This window comes from Otolemur garnettii, unplaced genomic scaffold, assembly GCF_000181295.1.
Source record: "Otolemur garnettii isolate 467f Iridium unplaced genomic scaffold, OtoGar3 scaffold00180, whole genome shotgun sequence".
NCBI classification, from domain to species: domain Eukaryota; kingdom Metazoa; phylum Chordata; class Mammalia; order Primates; family Galagidae; genus Otolemur; species Otolemur garnettii.
Genome location: NW_003852575.1, coordinates 1,566,339 through 1,584,801, shown reverse-complemented (window position 1 = coordinate 1,584,801; position 18,463 = coordinate 1,566,339).

Genomic DNA, 18,463 nt, shown 5'->3' with positions numbered 1-18,463 from the left:
CACCTCTGAGCTTTGACCCCCTGTGATCCAGGACTCTCCTTCTTAAGTCACAAGATTTCTTGGAGGTCCACCCGAGTGACACTTTCACAGACATTAAATGATTCTCCCTGGCCACTCATTAGTGAAAGAAAACAGGGAAAGACAAATAGGGAGGGAAGAAAAAAGGGAAAGAAAAAGGAGATTCTCCCACAATTTTGTGTAATTTTTGGCTGTGGATGACACATTTTCAACTAAATGTGGTTTACACAAATAAAGACATTTACTATCCGCTGTAGGAGAAATTTGGAACAAGGCAGTTTGGCAGATCAGCCACACTCATGAGGCTGACGTTTCGCATCTCTCTCCTCTGTCAACCTCTGAGTGCTGGGAACGTGGCCCACTGCGGTTACCAGATGGCTGGCTGTCCTCAAATGACGTGTCTGAAAGCAGGAAGGTAGTAGGTGTGGGGAAATAAAACTCCCCTGGATTTCTCAGTGTTCCCATAGACAGCCACAGTCTGTTAACACCCTTCACGCATCAGGAGAATCACATCTGTAGCCTTTTGTTTAGTTAATTATTCTGATCCAAAAGAATAGCAAACTCTCTTATCTCTCCCAAAGGGTCAAATGGTTATAACCCAGATTAGGGGCCCAGGTGAGGCTTCCAAGGCTCTAGGGAGGCTGGGAAGGCCGGCTGCCTTGGTATTTGCATTTCAAGGGAGAATGAAGCCAGAACACCTACAGGTCTCCCCAACTGAGACCCACCTGGAGCTATCTTGTTTCCAGGAGAGACTTTATTTATACACCAAAGGGCTGAAGTAAAAGGGGGGGGGTCTTTACAGAGGGGAGATGCCTCTTTCTTCTTCTTCTGTTTTTTTTTTTTATAAGGAAGGAGCAGAGAACAATAATTTCTTTTGTCCCTTGCCTAAGGAGTGTCAAGATAAATGTGTAGGGAAATTCCCATCAGCTCATATCACGCAGCCTTTTTACTAAGAACAAGGAAGGCGGGGGTGAGGCTGAAGCAAGAGAATCGCTGGCGGGTTCCAACCTGGCCTGAGCCTGCTAAACAACAATAACAACTACAACCAAAAAATAGCGGAGCATTGTGACAGGCACCTGTAGTCCCTGCTACTCTGGAGGCTGAGGCAAGAGAATCGCCTAAGCCCAAGAGTTTGAGTTTTTGTGAGCTGCGATGCCACAGTCTATAGAGGGTGACATAGTGAGACTCTGTCTCAAAAAAAAAAAAAAAAAGAGAAATCTCAGTCTGACCCAAAACAACTCATTGTGTATATTTAGGAAAAAGATGAATAAATATGACGAGTAAAACCCAGCAGTAGGGTGAGTGAGTTCTCTCCTTCTCAATCTTTCTCTCTCAGCATGGAGGAAAATCCTTACTAGAAACCTCCTCTGCAGATTTCATTGGCCTGAGCAGCTGGGTCATGAACCCAATCCCAGCAGAAGAGGTGTGTCCCTGGGTGTTGGTCAGGGAGCGGCCAGGACAGTGTGGCCTGGCTGTTGTGCAGGCAGTTTGCCTCACTGGCCACATACTGTTCATATTAACGATGACAGATTTGGTCTTTCAATAAAGCCTATGTTTTTAGTCAATTTTAGAAAATTCATTATGTTCTGTCCATGGTTCAGCAACACTAAATTCTGTTATCCATTCCAAATTAATTTGTATTACATTGAAAATTACACAAGGAAAAGTTGCTCTGAGAGAATAATATGGTATTGATAGGAACGGCATTGACTCAATCACTCTTCTGAAAAACCTCCAAGCTGGTTTCATTTCTTCTGGGCTCCAAGTCTGCGAGACCCAGGCAAGGACGGGCTTTCTCTGGTGACAGCTTAGTTCTGCTTGTGTCTTGGGTCAGTTCACCAACCCAAGATTAACTTCTAGCAAGTAAAATGTCACTACTGTATAAGTAAAACATGTCTCCCTATTAAAATAAAATAATTCAACTGCTTGATTATTGGTATCAGAAGGGCTTGAATGATGCTAAAATTTCAGAATCTCTGGGGGTTTCCCTGCCCACCACCAGGTTTTCACTGTTCTTGGTAAATGGTTGTGTTTCCACTGGAAGGGACAGAGATGACTCCACATCTCCCTGAAGAGTGGAGATGAAGACCCCGGTGGTCGGGAAAGCACATGTGCTCACACGTGCTAGTGCTCACACTGCTACACCCACACTCTCACACACATGTTCACACTCACATACACGCACTCACACTCTCACACATACTTACACTCGAACATACCCAGTTACTGCACCATAGTCCCCTTATCCAAGGTTTGCCTTTCTGACATTTCAGTGGCCCATGGTCAACCATGTTTCAAAAGCATTAAATGGAAAATTCCAGAAATAAACAATTCATAGGTTTTGAATTGCCTGCTGTTCTGAGTAGCATGATGATACCTCCCACATCCCACTCCACCCTTCTGGGGCATGAATCATCCCTTTGTCCAGCCAATGCCTGCTGTGGGTGTCCCGTCCTTAGTCACTGTGCAGCCCTACCTGCGATCGGATCACCCCTCAGGGTGTCACAGGGCTCATGCTCGAGTTGCTCTTATTTATTTTACTTAATAATGGCCCCTAAGACAAAAGGAGTAAGGCTGGCCAGCTATAATTGTCCCATTTGATTATGAGCTATTGTTGGTAATCTCCTACTGTGCCTATTTATATTAAACTTTATACAGGTGCATATGGCTAGGAAGAAACAGCACGTGTGGGGTGTGGTACTATTGCAGTTTCCGGCATTCACTGGGGGTCTTTGTGTCCCCCATGAATAAGGGGGGATTACTGTCCTCACACTTTTTCGTACCCACTCATACTCTTACACACTCACATACACACTACTCTGACACAGTCACACTCACACATATGCACACCCCCCCCCACCTCCAGAAGCCAGTAATGAGAAGGGTCCAAATGAGATCTACTCATTGTGCATATAATTTTAACTTCTCCAACTTATTTTTCTCTTGTCACTCAGTTCTAAATGTAATACACCATCTATCATCTAGATCAGGAGAGAGCAAAATTGTCATTTCCCTTTTACTTAAAATGCAATTCTATTCCTACAGCTTAATCTAAAATTTATTCTCGCGTGTGTCCTGTTCTGTCATCTCCCTAGACCTCTAAGTTCTGTTTTTCAGGCTTCCTTACTATCATTAAGCCACATCTCCCAAATTAATTTCATGCAGGAAGTTGGGTTTTTGAATGTCTGCATTGGACACCACCACACCACCTCAGCTGGCTACCTCTTGATATCGCCCGGTGCTCAGACTCAAAGTCACCTGCTGCAGCACCAAGCTCTTTGGAGTTCCCACCGGCACCTGCCACATCACCTATTGCTTTTGCTGCCCACTGACTGACTGCAGCTGGTTTAGCCAGAGCCCTTGGCCTGTGTGAAAATTGCAGATACCAGGATGAAATCACTCTTGTCAGACCAAATAGGGCTGGGAAGGCACAAAGGAGAGGAGGCTCGGGCTTACATGTCTGAGATAAATACTTCCAAAGACTTTCCAGAAACCCCACCAGATGCCTTTTGTATCCTTCACCCATCGTCTGCTTTGGCAAGGTTTGCACTAGGCATCGGGGCTGCAGTAATTCAGATTAGCAAACCCTTGGCAGAACACTTACTTGCCCACTTATGGCATCGCCACTGATGAAGGTGATGATGACTCTGGCTCTCAGCCTCTGAAACCAGCAAACTCTGTAAGCAGTTCGTGTGAATCTCTTCCCTTTGCTAATAAAACTTCCCTTTGCCCTCCTTCACCATGTGCACTGGGGACTCTCCTGTCTGGGCATCTGGGTTATAACCCCAGCTCTCATTCCCAAGTAAACTCAGCGTATTTGGAGATACTTTTCTCTGGAGTCTGTTCTGTAAGTTGACACCATATGCTGAAAGGGGATGTACTGGGTGGGAGTTTCAGGCCCAGGCTTCCAAAAGCTGATGCCTGGGCCTCTGGTTTCCCTGCCATGGTGACCACGGATACTTTCCCTTCCATAAGGTTCAGTTCTAGGAGGCCTGGACCCTGGTGTAAGTAATGAAATTTCTCCTCATTTGAATAGTTAACATATGTTTATATCAAATACATGAAAGTGCTTTATATTGAGCCTAACTGCTGATGAATGTATCTCTAATCTTTTAATATTTATATAATGTGATTGGGTCTTAGTAGAATATATTAAAATTAATGTTGATAATGAATACCACTAGACATAATTTTCTTCTCAAAATTGAAAATATTTCCAGTCTAAGAGTTAGATAAATATGACTTCTTTGATTTGTTTTTGGGTCTTCTCCATTAAAATTCTATTTAACACTTTTGGCTGTTTATAAGAGCCAAGAATTAGGGGAGCTCAAGGGTTAACCTCTTTCAGTTGCGATTATGATTCATCAGTGAAAGAAACGCTTTGTGTTAATATTTCCTGGAATGATCACCATCACATGAAAGACCGTATTGATTTGGGATCATTTATTATCACATTCTATATCAGGAAACCCTGCTTGGGCAAGAAGGCGATCGTTTCCAATTTCCCCCCAATCATTGGCTGATTTCTTTTCACCTAAATAATTGCTCTCTACATTGGTTCAGGGAAAGCTCAAAAGAAAAGAAGAAAATAAACTATTAATACTCAGATAATTATCTAAAATCTTATCGTCATATTTATTTATGGGCTGTATGATGTATATACAGCTATCAAGAATGATAATAAAACTGAATTTGGTGAATTGATTGGACACATCAAAATATGAAACAAACAATGGCTTCCCTTGGCTGCCTTTGAGTTTCTTCACTGGGTTATTATGTTATAACTAAAGACTGGTTAAGAATAGTGTCTGGAATATTAAACTCTGTAAGGCATGCATCAGAGTACTGCATTTCTATCTTACTGTGCTAGAGTGAATTAGCAACCTTATTGGCCAAAGTTAAGAAAAATGAACAATTATTAATTACTCCTTACGTATGAACTCATTATTCTCTGTCAGACCTTTTCACTCTGCAGCCAGCTCATCCCGGCGTTGGGAATTCTTGCTCCCCCTCCTTCCGTGGTTACACCCACCTCTGTGGATTGTCTATGGCTGCTTTCCTGCTATGATGGCAGAGCTGAATTGTTCCTGCAGAGATCATATGGTCTGCAAATCCTAAAATTCTTATTACCTGCTCCTTTGCAGAAAATGTTTGCCAGTTCCTAGTTCAGGTAAAATTCATGGGTTCTGCAATGGAAAAAGGATTCTCAGAGTTGCTCTATTTCCTAGTTTTTGTGAGGTGACAAGAGACCTCCCTCTATTGTCTTTCACTCCTATAAATCTTAATCCAAAAAACAACTGCTCCTTTTGATGGAACATGCTATTCCCAATTCATTCAACCTTATTTCCCATTAAGCAAGGAGGTAAAAGTCCAATTGTCACTGTGATGAATACCATGGGAGTTCTCAAAAACAACAACAAAAATATCATCAGATAGTAGTAAATGTTTTATGTTTTAATCCTGTGTCCTCCTGGAGCCAGAGCAGGGAGAAAGAGCTCTGAAAAGCATTCTTGGAAATAGGGTTCAAGTATGGCTGAGTCATAGGCAGGCTTTCCCATTCTGTCTTCACTGGAGAACAGAGGGCATTGCCAAGATGCTCTCAGCATCCTTCCTTTTATTCCCCCATACAAATTTAGCCTGATAAAAATGGCCTTATTCCTACATTTACACACTATTACTTTTTAAAAATTGTTTTCCCTTTTATTAAGTCATATATACATAGATCACGAATACATTTGTGCCTTTGTGGGATTCAATGTGTTGATTATTTGTACAAATTAGAGCACTTACATCCAACTTTAACATAGCTTTCACCTCATTTACTTAATCACTGTGTTAAGACATTTGTGCTCTACACTTGATAGATTTGACTTGTACCCTTGCAACATGCTCCATAGGAATGGCCCCACCATTTACCCTCCCTTTATCAAACCACCCCTCTCCCCTCTGATTTCCCTCCCCTTCTCTCCTTCATCCTGGGCTATAGGTGCGATTCATTTTTCATATGAAAGTGTGAGTGATTATAAATTGGTTTCATAGTAGTACTGAGTAAATTGGATATTTTTTTTCCATTCCTGAGATACTTTACTAAGAAGAATATTTTCCACCCCCATCCATGTAAACATAAAAGAAGTAAAGTCTCCATCTTTTTTTAATACTGCAGAGTATTCCATGGTATACATATACCATAATTTATTAATCTATTTATGGGTCAGTGGGCATTTGGGTTTCTTGCATGACTTGGCAATTATAAATTGAGCTGCAATGAACAATCTGGTGCAAATATCTTTGTTGTAGAGTGATTTTTGGTCTTTTGGATATACACCTAGTAGAGGAATAGCAGGATCAAACAGCAGTTCTACGTTTAGATCCCGGAGTGTTCTCCAAACTTCTTTCCAAAGAAGAAGCTTGCATTCACACCAGCAGTGCAGAAGTGTTCTAGCTTGCATTCCCACCAGCAGTGAAGAAGTGTTCTCTTTCTCCATCTGTGGTTTTGAAGAAATTGGCCTGGGAGAACACTTTATGAGAAGGACCCCCCTGGGAAATTGAAGCTATACCAAAAATACATTATTGGGATCTGATCAAACTAAAAAGCTTCTGCACTGCCAAGAACACAGTAAGTAAAACAAGTAGACAGCCCTCAGAATGGGAGAGGATATTTGCAGGTCATGTTTCTAACAAAGGTCTAATACCCAGAATCCATAGAGAACTCAAACTTATTAATAAGAAAAGAACAAGTGATCCCATTACACTGTGGGCAAGAGACATGAGCAAAAGCTTCTCTGAAGAAGACAGGCACATGGTCTACAGACACATGAAAAAAGGCTCATCATCTTTAATCATTAGAGAAATGCAAACCAAAACCACTTTGAGATATCATCTAACACCAGTGGCAGTAGCCCACATCCCAAAATCACACTATTACTTTTTGGCGTGTTATTTCCTCTATGAAATATGTGTAAGAGAAGTTATTTTTTTTTGTTACTGCAATAAAAATTATTTTTGGGACAAATTCTAAAGCAAAATAATTTTTCTTTCTTTAAACTCATTTCTACATTATGATTACACATTTTATATCATTCTGGATATTAGCAAAATATGAGAGTTTCACTTAATCTGTCAATACTTCCCATCAGCTAAGTCCATTTTCAAAGGCTCAGTACAAAGCTTCCAAAATGGAAATGCATACACCCCCTATCCCTACCCTGACTGGGAGAAAACCTACTCTTAATTCTTCCAAGGCAGGTGGAGGTAATCCCATTTGGAGATGACTTTCAAGGTTAGAAATGTACAACCACCTTTAGATATTCTTTCCCATTCTTTCCAGACAAATATTGCTGTTCATGCTAGTTCCTGGAACTCACCACTCCATGGAAAACCAGGAGAAGTTCAGGAGACTTTACCCACCTTGATGGAAGGGGCAGGTAGTAAGACTCCAGAGGTCAGTGCTTGCTCAGTTGGGGTGAGGTACTTTCCTTCTGTCATCCACTATGTGAAGAAATCCCACAAGGACAAGTGTGGAATGCCAGGTTCCAGGAACTAGTCTGAGGGGCAACATCTGTTTGGAGAGGATGGGAAAGAGTATTTCCGGGTGGTTGTGGGATTCTAATCTTGAACGTCATCTCCAAATGGGATTACTGCCACCTGCCTTGGAAGGCTTAGGGATAGGGATGGGGGTGTGTGGGCACTTTCAATTTGGAAGCTTTGTACTATACTAAGCCTTTGAAAATGGATTCGGCTGATGGGAAGTATTGACCTATTTGGTAAAAATGTACTCTGCTGTTAGGGTGTATTGGCTGATTAGGAAGAAGGTATGGAGACTCCTTGGCTCATCCCCAGTGGGGACAGCATCATGGGCCCTGTGTTGAAGTGTCTGCTGCTGGATTAGAATTAACTCTTAGTGTGTTGGCTTCCTGGAACTGCCTTAACAAGTTCCCACAAACAATATACATTTACTCTTTCACAGCTCTGGAGGCCAGAAGTCCAAGGCATCAGCAGGGTCAGTCCTGTTTAGAGGTTCCGAGGGAGAATTTTTTTCTGTATCTCTTTCCTGATATCTGGCAGCCTCTGGCAGCCACTGGCGGTCCTTGGCTTGTGGGTGCGTCACTCCAGTTTCTGTCTGTGTCTCCACACTGTGTACTTCTCTGTGTATGTGCCTGTGTCTCCACTGTCCTTTTCTTATAGAGAAACAAGTCAGTGAAGTAGGACTCACCCTAATCCAGGATGTCATGGTCTTGACATGATTGTACCTGTGGAGACCCCATTTCCAAGTATGGTCCTATTCATACCAAAGAAAGCCAGAAGGAGAGGCATTGTAATGGCCTCTGCAGAGTGTCCTAGAACCTGGGACCACTCTCAACTGCAGCATGCACACATGTCAGCATCCCTCAGCTCTTCAGGGGAGGATTCTAACCAGTGGGGTGAAAGTTGGCTTTTCTAGCAAAGCCTAATGGGAAAAAGTGAGGAGAATCACTGTAACCAGATCCTTCAGAGAACAAAGAGTGGCCTTGAATTCTAAGCTGGTTAGAAGTCAAGGATCTGGAAACAAGTGTCAGCCCCACTCTACACATCCACCTGTGGCTGCTGGAAAGGGATCGGTGAGACTCTCCTCCAGGTGCCTCACTTCCCAGATGGGCTAGATGCAGGGAAAGGCCATACTGCTGGACCCTGCAGGACCCCAATCAGGAGTTCTTCCTGCCCACTGTCTCTTCCATGGGGAAGGGCATGGGAGGCTGGAGTTCAAACTCCTGCCTGGTCATGCCCATTGTGATTCTTAGGGTGAAGCTCTAGAAAGGTAGTATTGAACAAAATGACTTTCTTGAAGGTTGAAAAGTAAAAAATGCAGCCGAAATGTTTTTATTTTTTATTTTTTTATTAAATCATAGCTGTGTACATCAATGCAATCATGGGGTACAGTGTGCTGTTTTTATATACAATCTGAAATATTTTCATCAAACTTGTTAACATAGCCTTCATGGCATTTTCTTAGTTATTGTGTTAAGACATTTATGTTCTACATTCAGTAAATTTCACATGTACCCTTGTAAGATGCACTGTAGGTGTGGTCCCATCAATTGCCCTCCGTCCACCCATCATCCCCCCTCCCCTCCCCTTTCCTCCCCCTCCCCTTCCCCCCCTCCCCTTTCCCCTTCTTTTGGGGCTATAAGTGGGTTATAGCTTTCATATGAAAGCTGAAAGTACATTGGATACTTTTTCTTCCATTCTTGAGATATTTTGCTAAGAAGAATATGTTCCAGCTCCATGCATGTAAACATGAAAGAGGTAAAGTTTCCAAAAAATGCAGCCAAAATGTCTATTGGATGCCATATAAACTAACAGATAATAAACCCAAACCAAACTTAATTGCACTCAAGTCAAATTGAGTTTGAAAACCCAGATTCATGGATGGGAATAGGTACACACTGGGGGTTTACCTCCACCCTTGAATCAGGCTGACCTGCTGACCACGTGGCTACAAGGTAGCTCCTCCTCGGCCTTCGTGAGGATACGATGAGTTACACACATGGTGCCATTGGAACAGAGTGTGAGACTCAGGGAGGGCTTGTGATACATTTTTGCCTATTCCCCCCATGCTTAAGAGCCTCTTTTAAAATAATTTCTCCTCACACTTCTTCTGTTTATTAAATTTGCTTATTTTTCAATTGTAAAAGTAATATTTGCTTTTGAAAGAAAGATTTAGAAAATGTAAATGTAAAAAATAAATCATGCAGACTTTTGTTCTTTAGGTTGCATTTTATTTAATCTTTAAAAATGCATACACATTATTATTTTTATAAAATTAAGATCGTATGACTGCTTTATATGACTACTTTTAAATTTAGTTCTGTAAAATTTTCTGGGTCATTTAAAATCTTTTGAAAGTAAGCATGATTTTCAGCACAGAGATGGCAAATGCCATGTGAGGAGGAAGGCAGAGATTGGCGTAATGCATGTATCAAGCCAAGGGGGGCCAAAGATTGCCAGCAAATCCTGGAAACTAGGAGAAAGGCAAGGAACAGGTGCTTCCTCACAGCATCAGAGGGAACCCACCTTGCCTGGTCTTGGACTTCTGGCCTCCAGAACTGTTTTTTTCAGGGGTAACAAAACATCAAAAGATCACTTGAACAACATCATGGTGGGGCCTGTTGTAAGCTAAATAGATCACACAATTAAATTGTGTTAATCTAATGTATTAATGACTTCTGCTGTCATGCATGACACAGTCGCTTTCAAGCCCACACCAACCAAGGACACAGATATTAGGTCCATTCACTCTTTATCCTCTGAACACATGTTATATAATTATAAGATCAAATAAACAATGCAATCTAGTATCAAACAAGTAAACAAATAAAAGTAAGAATAGCCAGAGCTCTGGAACATACATCTGTATAATTTAGAGAACATAGATGGTAGAATTTTGCAGCAGAGGTCCAGCTGCAATTATTTTCACATAGACACACAACTGTGTTCTACAATCAATGGTTTCCTTGTCCAGCAGTGTTTTCTGACAGAAACCAATAGCCATGCACAATAGATGTGTCTTTTTGTGTTTTCAGTCTTTTCTCTTGTTCTAACCTGTAGAGATTTTGCACGTCCTTTGACACATTTATTTCTGAATTCTTTATCTTTTTTTATTGGTAACATCTAAATTTTATTTTGAAACTTTTTGCACTGGTATATAGAAATACAACTGAATGTACTGTATATACAATTGTAGTCAATACAATTGAACAAGTATATACCTAGGAGGTTTGACAATTAAGTTTGTGAACCTGTCCTAGAAAAAGGGCTCCATAATCCATTGCTGAATAACATCACTACAGTGACCATTGAAGTACTCCCTTTAGGAAGCTGTGCACCAACACTAGCATCCACTCTGCCCTTCAAAGCAATTTTGGAACTCCTTGTCAGGCATGGCTATGAGAGCTGTTATCATACAGCCCACCAAACTCCACAACAACAATAATGAATGACATTTAGCAAGACATCACCCCATGTCAACAAGAACACAGCTTTGAGACACTGATACACCAAGGTTATGAAACCTTACTGTGTTATTTGTACAGTGCTGCCAACATAAGCATGTGGTGGCAGGTTCTCAAATTTAATTGTCAGACCTCAGTATATATACATTCAGCAAACTTTTAAAGCATTGTTAACTCTGTTGAATTAAGTCCTGAAGACTTCTTTGGATTTTTTACTTATTACTTATCTTATTAGTGATGGTTTTGTTTTTGACTACACAACTTTTAAAGCTTTCTTTTATTTTCCTTGCCTTGATATGATAAGGAAGATGTGAGAAGAAGCTGAATAGAAATTGTGATAGTAGGCATGCTTACTTTGTCCAAAATCCCAAAGTATGGGAGTTCCATATTCTAACTTTAAGTGATTCATACATACTCTTTATCAGGGGAAAAATGCTTCCTTCTATTGCTAATTTTACATGAGATTAAAAAAATAAATTGATATTGAATTTACTAAATATCATTTTTTGCATTTGCCAAGATGGTATTTTTCTTTTTAATCTATTAATGTGAGCTATTACATCAGTGGACATTGATCATTAAACGAGGTTTATTCCTTAAATAGATGAATTTGTTTAAGATGCATTATAAAAATAAGCATGACTTCAATTGCCTAGAAGTTCATTATATAGATTAGTGCTTTGCAAACTTGAGAGTGCCTGTGAATGCCCTGTGGGTCTTATTAATGTATAATGCTGATTCCCTAGAACAAGGGTCCTCAAACTTTTTAAACAGGGGGCCAGTCCACTGTCCCTCAGACCATTGGAGGGCTGGACTGCAGGCCCGGGGATGAGTTGGCTGCTAAGCAGGACAGGCAGTGGTGGCAAAAACACCCGGGGGGCCAGATAAATGTCCTTGGTGGGCTGCAAGTGGCCCGTGGGCTGTAGTTTGAGGACGCTGGCCCTAGAATTTAGATTGGGCCTGTAATTCTGCATAACATCACATGGTCCATGTCCCATATTTGGTTAATGTAAATAGTTACTTATTGATGGAAAAGGCAATTTAAACATTTTTGGACTCTTTTTTAATGTAGCATTCTGATGAGCCTCTTATATATTAAAAAACTTTTCCTAATTTCCTGGATATGGAGTTGAGAGGTCAAAGATGCTTAAGACTTGCTCTCAAATGATTCTGACAAAGGATATGCATATTTATGGTCCCACCAACAATATTCAGAGCTCTTTCACTTAGCAACCAGTCAAGTTTTGAAAAGCTAAGCATAAGTTATCTTGTTTTAAGTCCTTAGTGGCACCATTTGTGTTGATTTTCTATTGAGACAGGACACATTGCCACAAAATTATCAGCTTAAAACAATACCCATTTATTATCCCATAGTCCTATAGTTCAGAATTCAACCCATTATGGATGGATTCTCTGCTCAGAATATCACAAGGTCAAAATTGAGGTGTTGGGAGATCTTGGCTCTTAAGTGGAGGCTCCGGAGAGAAATGTGCTTCCAAGCTCTACCCAGATTGTTGGCAGAATTCAGTTCCTTGGGATTATAAGACTGAGGTTGCTGATTCCCTGCTGGCTGTGGCACAAGGGACAGTCCTCAGCACCTCTGGGCCACCTGCATTCCATACATAGGTAGTCCCTCCATCTTCAAATCAGCAGTGATTACAGAGGCTGTCTCATACTTCTGTTTTCTTTAATTTCTTCTGCTACTAACTGGAGAGAGCTCTCTGCTTCAAAGGGCTTGTAGGATAACACTGGGCTTGTGGATAACCCAAGATAATCTTCCAGTTTTAAGCTTATGTACCATGTAAATAGTGTTATACCTGAAGTGAGTGTAATAGAGAAACACCAGCACACTAAATCCAAATTAAGCAAGGGTCCTTTATTGAATGGCTGGGCTGAGAGTGGGCTCATGCCTCAAAGTCTCTTGACCCTTAGAAGCAGGGGTGGAAACCTTTTATAAGGGGCTTTTGGTAGGGGAGGGGGAATCCTTAATGCAAGCCAAATTTGACAAGAGCCAACATTTGGTAAGGGGAGTCCTTATAAGGGGAAGCTGGGGTTTTACAGTTATTACTGAACTCTTTCAGCTGAACTTCCTGAACTTCTTAAGGGGGCATGTTGAAAGCCCTTGGCAAGATGGAGTGGGGGCATAACAATAGTATGGTCAAGGGAATGATATCTCACCATATTTACAGGTTCTAGGGACTATAGTGTAGGATGTCTTTGGGAGGCCAATTTGAAAATTCTGTCTGTGATACCATCCAAGTAAAATTTGTTATTTTCTCTTTACTTTTCCTGTTTTAATTGGTTCCATTCATTTGTAATAATCTATATTCTAACATTTTCAACCCTGTCTTTTATTTTAAATTTATCAGATATGTTGGAGTTAATTATTTTCTCTAAGGCACCCATAATTGAACTGAATCTAGGAAATAAATTATAACCCAAAAGTTGATTTGATGACCTTGACTATCACTGCTGTACACACCTGCTAACAAAGTCTTTAGGGAATAACCCAGGGATGAGAGTTGACTCTGAGGTTTAAATTTTTCTAATTAATTTTGGCAGTTCATTAGGGTGAAGGTTTGTACATGGAGTAGAAGACCATTTTTCCAGAATAACTAGGGTCTGACCTGTCACAAATTAATAGACATTTCCAGAATTTTGGTAACTAAAATCAAAACAGTGGGTACTGACGCTGTTACCCACGAAATCATGTAATCACCTAAGAAATGCTGTAAGGTTCATGCTATCTTTATCCTGAGATGAGCCCATCTTGTCATCCCCAATTGTGGGTGTCATTGCCACATACCCACATCACAGAAAAATGTCCTCTGTTGGTTATAAAACTATGATTTTTCCAAAAGCACGAATTATATAATTTTATAAATTATTAAAATCATAAAATTATACATTTTATAAATTATAAAAATTATAAAATTATACAAATTATATAAATTTCTTTTTGAAGTAATTCCATTAGTTCAATGCATTTGTTTTAGCTTCTAGAAAGGGAGGCCCTATCATAAAAAAGAGTGTCTATTTCATGCCACTTCAACAGTGGAAATTATTATCAAAAGAAATTTTAATTTGATAGATAAAAAACCATATTTCAATGTGAGTGAGGCTGAACCTTTTATGCTAATTATTGTTTTCTCTTTTGCCATTCTGTTCTGTCCATTCTCATTGGGTTATAACCCCTTTTTGTATTCAGAGTATTAACATTTTATCTGTACTATTTCTGCTATATATCTTGCCTCTTTTTGTTTTTTAATATTTTGTTCATTTTTTTTTGACATGGATATTTCAAATTTTTATGACATCTTTTTTTCCATTTGTGACTTTTCTCATTATCTTTCATGCTCACACAAGCCTTGCTTTTTCATCTCAAGATCAAATGCATTTTTTTCCAGGGCTTTTTCATTATTGACATTTTTTTAAAATCCACCAGGAATTTGCTTTGGAAGATAGTACGGAGGTGGGACTCTAATACTTTTCTCTATGTAGTTAACCAGTTATTATAAATTACTTCATTAAATAATTATTTTTCTGTTTGCCATAATTTTTATATTATCTTGCACAATATACTGAATTTTTTTTTTTTTTGAGCAGAGTCTCATTTTGTTGCCCCTGGTAGAGTACCTTGGCATCATAACTCACAGCCACCTCTAACTCTTGGGCTCAAGAGGTTCTCTTGCCTCAGCCTTCTGAGGAGCTAGGACTACAGGCTCCCACCACATGCCTAGTTTTTTTTTTTTTTTTTTTAAGAGATGGGGTCTCACTCTAGTTCAGGCTGGTCTTGAACTTGTAAGCTCAGGCAATCCACCCACCTCGGCCTCCCAATGTGCCGGGATTATAGGCGTGAGTCACTGCGCCTGGCCCTGAGTTATTTCTATGTTTAGGACTGTTCAAGGATGTCCATTTTGTTCTGTTTTTATGTCCATTTTGTTCTGTTTTTATGTCCATTTTGTTCTGTTTTTCTCTCTGCTGCTTCTTTAGCCATGATTGTTTGTGAAATTATTATAACTTTATAAATATTCTCAAATATCTGATAGAATGTCAGGACCATTCTTCACTAAAATTGTTTTTCCAAAAATTTTGTAATTATTCTAGATGAACTTGACAACCAGTTTTCAAGTTTCGTTTTAAAATTCTAATGCATTGAACATTTAATTAATTTGAAAGATAATTTGCCATATGGAGTCTTTCCATCCAGAAACTAGGTAGTGACTTAAGTCTGTTTATGTGTTTCCATAAGGTTTTAAAGTTTTCCTCTTGCGACTTCCATAGACTTCTTTAATTTGTATTAATGGATTTCTTATTAATTGATATTTTAAGTTTTTGTGCTATGATAATTGAAATATATCTCAGTTATCTTTTTAATTGTTAATTATACATAGGAAAGTAACTGGTTTTAAAATTCTCTTTAATGTCATGTGTGTACCTTTACATACTTTACTCTTTATTGATAAAGAAAAATAATAATTCCTGCTTTCCCGTTAAACATAAATGAAGACATGACCTTGTACATTTGCCCTTAAAAGACATGTTTCTGGTATTAGTCAGAACTATCCTGGTAATTGCTACTTAATTATCTAATTTCAAACACTCATTTGTTCTTTCATCTAGGTGTTTATTAAACAACTACTGCCAGTTTTTATTAGATCTGTGATGGGCTGAGTAACAATCCCCCAAAGAGGTCCATGTCCTAATCCCTGGAACTTGTGAATATGCTACTTTCCATGGCCAGGCAGACTTTGCAGATGTGATTAAATTAAGGATCTTGAAATGGAGAGATTTGGGGAAGATGTCGGCCCAGTGTAAACACAAGGATCCTAATAAAGGGATGAAGGAGGGTCAGGGTCAGAAAAGATGTACCGAGGGAGCAAAGGAGGAGATGGTGAGGTGCTGCTTTCAGAGGGTTGGAGGAAGGGGCCCGTGCGAAGGAGCACAGAGGTCTCTAGCAGCTGGAAAAGCCCAGGAGTGGATTCGCTGCTGGAATTCCCCAAAGCAGCACAGCCTCCCCGATTGCTAGCATGAACATTGTTAATTTTCCTGCTGCATCAAAGTACCACTGCGGACACTTTTAGACAGATACTCATTCTTGTTCTGAGCAAGGGGCTGGCAGTGGTTTCCAGGGAGCAGACTGCACTGTGGACTCCAGGGCTGCCCTGGAACACTGTCTGCTTTACATCCCCTCACAGCGCTCAGACAGGCTGGAGACTCTCGTTTTGGCCAACCCTGCCCCTCTGCAGGGATGCTGTGTCCCAAGTCCGGAGCAGGGAATGTGTTCAGAGGAGAGGCGTTCAGAGGTGAGGCATTCAGCCCAGGGCGAGTCATGCTCGGCTTTAGGTGAAGGAATGATTTCCTGAGACGCCTTTGTATTATGGAGCTCACATCTCAGCACGCAGAAAATCCAGAGTCCTGCATTTCAGCCAAATAAACTGCATCCTGCTCACCTGCCCAACTTCAGTTTATACTTTATGCAAAAAAGGACCGAGTTGCTTGCTTCTGATGCTTCTCTGCAGAGATCTTCTGGCAAGAGCCATCTGTAAGTCCCAGTTCTGTCTTCTCCAGACCAGGTTAATGTAGCAGTATTGTTAACACAGAGGAGCCCTCGCTGGGTTTAAGCTGCATCCCTGGACAGGCACAGCAACACACCAGCTGTTCTTCTGAACCTACCAAGTGTTCCCCAGCTGGCGTTCTGGCAGCCTAGTGGGACACTTGCATCCCGCCCAGTGCATCTTGGTAAGAATGCTGCCCCAGTCTACACGCTGGCATGCTGTCTGCTCCTCCTGCCTGTGATTTGTCTGTTGAATCAGCTTTGATAACAACTCATTCTGATGTTAGGGTCTCTCCATGACACACACAGCATCCACAAGAGCATGGACAAGATAACCACTGAGACCCCACGTGGCTTCTCACAGGGTGGGATGTTGGAGACCACAGTACTCAAGGCCTTGCTGCATCTGAATTTGGGCTCAAGCTCCAGAGAAGGCAAAATTTGAAACTTTTGATACAGGTGCAATTCAAGGGAAGAAGGATTTTTTTTTTTTTTCTACAGATAATGCCAGAGCAACTGGATATCTGTAGGCCCAAGATAGTGAATCTCAACTAAAACACCTTATGCAAAAATTACCTCAAAATGAACCAGAGAATTAAAGGTAAAAGATTATACTATACAACCTTTTCGGGATAACAGAGTAGAAAACCATCACGAGCTCAGCTTTGTGATATCAAAAACACAATGAATAAAATGATCAGCATACAAATTGAACCTCATTAAAATTCAAAATATTTGCTTTGTGAAAGGTGTTATTAAAAGGATAAAAAGACAAGCTGCAGTCTGGGAGAAAAATATTTGCAAAACACACATCTGACAAAGGACCCATATTAAGAATATGTGAAAAACTCTCAAAATTTAACAGTTAAAAGCAAATAGTACCAATCCAAAAATAGGCAAAAGACATAAAGGGACATTTTAGCAAAGAGACTATACAGATGGCAAGTCAGCATGAGACAAAATGTTTAATATCATTAGCAATCAGAGAATGCAAACTAAAACTGTGACAAGATATGAGTCCATACCTATAAAAACAACTAAAGTTAAAAATGGTGATAATACCAAGTGCTGGCAAGGATGAGGGGAAACTGGATCTCTCAGATATCACTGGAAGGAATGGAAAACGGCCCAGCCTCCTTGGAAAATTTGGCAGTTTCCTTGCAAATTGAATGCACATTTATTATACCTGGGCATTTATCCTAATAAAATGAAGTCCTGTCCACACAAAAGCCTACACAAGAATTTTCATTTGAATTTTATTTGTAAAAGCCCCCAAACTGGAAACAATGGAAACGTCCCTTAGTTGAATGGTTGAATGGTTAAGCAAATGTAGCACATCCCTACTGTGGGACACTCTGCGGCAATTAAATGGCATGAGACAGTGACACATGTAGCCACTCGGATGGATCTCAGTATTGTTATGCTGAGAGGGAAAGCCAATCTCAACAGGTCATATGCTGCATGATTGCATTTGTGGGACATTCCTCAAATGAGAAAATTATAGAGATGGAGAATAGGGTAGTGTTTGCCGGTGGGGGGTGGGGTGGAGGATGGCGGGAATATAGGGGATATGGTCTGAGGGGTAGTGGAGGGGCCTTTGTGACACACATACTTTATACCACTGGCAATGTCCTGGCTTGACATGGTAGTACAGTTACATAAACTTAACAGTTGGGAAAACCTGGTGACAACCACACAGAATCTGTACTATGTTTACAACTGCCTGCAGATCTATACTTAAAAATAAAAACTTTGGGGGGATAAGTAAATAACCCCAACTTTAGCATTAAGTTAATCTGGAAGGACGAGAGAAGTTCTGCATGGAGTGACACAAGTCCTGGAAACATGTTTCTGCTGCACTGAAGAGTGATGGCGACGGGAGGGTGTGATTTATGGTGTT